We start from the raw sequence: 3,794 nt of genomic DNA, 5'->3' as shown, positions 1-3,794 counted from the left end.
CATTCACTAGATTCCGAAACTCAACAGGGCATGGTAGAGGGATGCCAGTGGCGTAACGTACGCACTACGGCCCCGAATTCAAAAATAAAAAAAAACGGGGACCCTAAAATAAAATGAGTCATGAGGCAGCTGCTGGTCAGTGTAGTTTGGTGAGGATATGAAGATAACTCTGAGTCACAGGTCCTGATGCGAAGAGTGAGTTATATAGATAGATACCACCCACGAGAAAGAGAGAGAGAGAGAGAGGGAGGGAGTATTGAGAGCTTGCAACTTGGAGTTGTCTGTTCTCTCTGCTCACTAGGTGTCCCAGCACATGCTTAATTGCCGAATTGTGTGTTACGCGATCTAATTAACATTTTTAAATGATTGAACTAATGTATCTGACCAACACCTCTTACAGCACAGGAACCTTACGTACCATTAATTTAATTATTTCATCCGGTGCGTTGCTTTCCCTTGTATAAAAATCATGGATGAATAGGCGTGCATTCATCTGTATGTCGACTCAAAGAGGCATAAGTGTATAGGACAGTACGCTTACTAATATGTTTCAAAACGCCGCACATAAAAACAGAATTTTTCCAGGGCTGTGAGTGACAGAAGGGTCGGGTCATGTGTACTGCGTAGCCCACGGGATAGGGACCATTTGTATACCCAACAGAAGATCATTTCCTACAGGACAAGGTATGCATATTACATACTTTCTTCAGCTTAATCAAGTGGAGGAAATGGGTTGGTTCTAATGATCTTGAGGTTGAAGCTCTTTTGTCCGTGTTTGCTTTAACAATACACATGTTTCTGGATGGGGTCCGCCTGTACCTAAACAAAGTATTGTTTTTTATCCAAAATATGTTTCACTGCAGTTGCAGCATCATCAGTGGGCTTTTATTTTATAGCTTTTTACCTCATGGTGTGTTTTTCCTGAGGTATTATGTTTTTATAATGTCTGTTTTCTTCCCCGCTGGTCCCGGCAGAGGTTCGAGTCCTCCCTCGGAATGGGTGTGTGTGTGTGTGTTTGTCCTTAGGATAATTTAGGTTAAGTAGTGTGTAAGCTTAGGGGCTGATGACCTTAGCAGTTGTTCCATAAGATTTCACACACTTTTTTTTTGTTTTCTTCCACTGTTTGTCATGTTTTCTCTTTTCCTCATCTACTTCATTGTTTACCAGCTCTATATTGAGCTTTCACTGTCACTTACCAGCTGGTAAACAGTGACAGTGACAAGTCAATACACACCTGGTAAAGAGTGAAGTAAATGAGGAAAAAAGAAAACATGACAGCCGGCCTCTGTGTCCGAGCGGTTCTAGACGCTTCAGTCCGGAACCACGCGGCTGCTACGGTCGCAAGTTCGAATCCGACCTCGGGCATGGATGTGTGTGATGTCCTTAGATTAATTAGGTTTAAGTAGTTCTAAGTCTAAGGGACTAATGACGTCAGACGTTGTCCCATAGTGCTTAGAGCCATTTGAACCATTTTTGAAACCATGACAAACTGTGAAAGAAAACACGTACTATAATAACATAATACCTGAGGAAAACCACACCATGTGGTAAAAAACCATAAAATAAAAGCCCACTGATGATGCTGCCAGTGCACTGAAACATGTTTCAGATAAAAAACCAAACTGTGTTTAGCTACACACGGATCCCATCCAAAAACAAGTGTGTAGTGGTTTGGTTCTTTTGCATTTCATGTGGTCGACAGAGCTTGATGGAACCACCATTTCTTCCTTACAAAACGTGAAAAAAGCGTTTTTTTTACCATTTTTCCTATCAGAACCGAGCCGCACATTCTAAGACGTCTACGCACAGCAAGTGGCTGAAGCAATTACAATAAGTTCTTAAGAACCTCACCTCGAACAACGTTGAAAATTTTCTTGGTATCTTTACTCGGTACGAACAGACCTTGGAAGCTCCATCGGTGCCGACGACCGGCCGCCGTGTCATCCTCAGCCGGTAGGCGCCACTGGATGCGGATATGAAGGGGCATGTGGTCAGCACATCCCTCTCCAGGCCCTATGTCACTTAACGAGTTCGGAACCGCTGCTTCTCAATCAAGTAGCTTCTCAATTTGCCCCTCTTGCCAACAGCGCTCGGCAGACCAAATGGTCACCCACCCAAGTGCTAGCCCAGCCCGACAGTGCTTAACTCCAGTGATCTGACGGAAACCGGTGTTACCACTGAGGCAAGGCCGTTGGCATTTTTCAGATACAAAATTACCCCACTTGTAGACGTCAAATTCGGTGTGAGACGAAATAGTAGTCTATAAAGCAAGTAGCATGGAGAAATATGTTGTAAAGTATCTCTGTTATCATCATAAGTATTCTGGGAACATAACTATAACATAAAGAGTCGAGGGGCATGAAAGGGAAGCGGTGGTTGGGAAAGGAGTGAGACAGGGTAGTAGCCTCTCCCCGATGTTATTCAATCTGTATATTGAGCAAGCAGTAAAGAAAACAAAAGAAAAATTCGGAGTAGATATTAAAATTCATGGAGAACAAGTAAAAACTTTGAGGTTCGCTGATGACATTATAATTCTGTCAGAGACAGCAAAGGACTTGGAAGAGCAGTTGAACGGAATGGACAGTGTCTTGAAATGAGGATATAAGATGAACATGAACAAAAGCAAAACGAGGATAATGGAATGTAGTCAAATTAAATCGGGTGATGATGAGGGAATTAGATTAGGAAATGAGGCACTTAAAGTGGTAAAGGAATTTTGCTGTTTGGAGAGAAAAATAACATGATGGTCGAAGTAGAGAGGATATAAAATGTAGACTGGCAATGGCAAGGAAAGCGTTTCTGAAGAAGAGAAATTTGTTAACATCGAGCATAGATTTAAGTGTGAGGAAGTCGTTTCTTAAAGTATTTGTATGGAGTGTAGCCATGTATGGAAGTGAAACATGGACGATAACTAGTTTGGACAAGAAGAGAATAGAAGCTTTCGAAATGTGATGCTACAGAAGAATGCTGAAGGTAAGGTGGGTAGATCACGTAACTAATAATGAGGTATTGAATAGGATTGGGGAGAAGAGAAGTTTGTGGCACAACTTGACAAGAAGAAGGGATCGGTTGGTAGGACATGTCTTGAGGCATCAAGGGATCAGCAGTTTAGTATTGGAGGGCAGCGTGGAGGGTAAAAATCGTAGATGGAGATCAAGAGATGAATACACTTAGATTCAGAAGGATGTAGTTTGCAGTAGGTACTGGGAGATGAAGGAGCTTGCACAGGATAGAGTAGCATGGAGAGCTGCATCAAACCAGTCTCAGGACTGAAGACCACAACAACAAACAAACTATAATTACAGCAGGCAGAAGTAGAACCACACGTCAAAAGCCTAAATCACCACCTTTGGAATCACGGACCGCTGCAAAACGTGCAGGGAGAGAGTCAAGGAGGTTCTGGAAGGTACCAACAGGTATGTGTAGTCATGCCGATTCGAGTGGGTCTTGGAAGGGACCAAACAGTGAGGTCATCGTTCCCATCGTATTGGGGAAGGATGGGGAAGGAGGTCGCCCATGCCCTTTCAAAAGGAACCATCCCAGCAATTCCCTGAAGCGATTTAGTGAAAACACGGAACCTAAATCAGGGTGGCCGGACGCGGTTTTGACCCGTCGTCCTCCCGAATGCGACTCCAGTGTGCTGATAACTGCGCCACCTCGCTCGGTGACTCCAGTCCCTTGGCTAGGTTTCTCGGTTGAAGATCCATGGCGGATACAGGTCAATCGAGGTGATTCCGCAGATTCCCGATTCGATTTGAATCTGAGAAGTTTGGCGGCCAGGAGAGTACGGCAAA

General features: G+C 43.8%; 1 pseudogene; it reads right to left on the bottom strand.

Moving 5' to 3' along the window:
* Window positions 1–2,078: 2,078 nt before the first annotated feature.
* Window positions 2,079–2,196, bottom strand: LOC126215406 (5S ribosomal RNA; annotated as a pseudogene).
* Between the last annotated feature and the right edge of the window lie 1,598 nt (window positions 2,197–3,794).

Source organism: Schistocerca nitens, chromosome 12 (assembly GCF_023898315.1).
Source record: "Schistocerca nitens isolate TAMUIC-IGC-003100 chromosome 12, iqSchNite1.1, whole genome shotgun sequence".
NCBI lineage: Eukaryota > Metazoa > Arthropoda > Insecta > Orthoptera > Acrididae > Schistocerca > Schistocerca nitens.
Note: the sequence above shows the minus strand (reverse complement) of the source record. Positions and strands in the feature narration are given on the sequence as shown.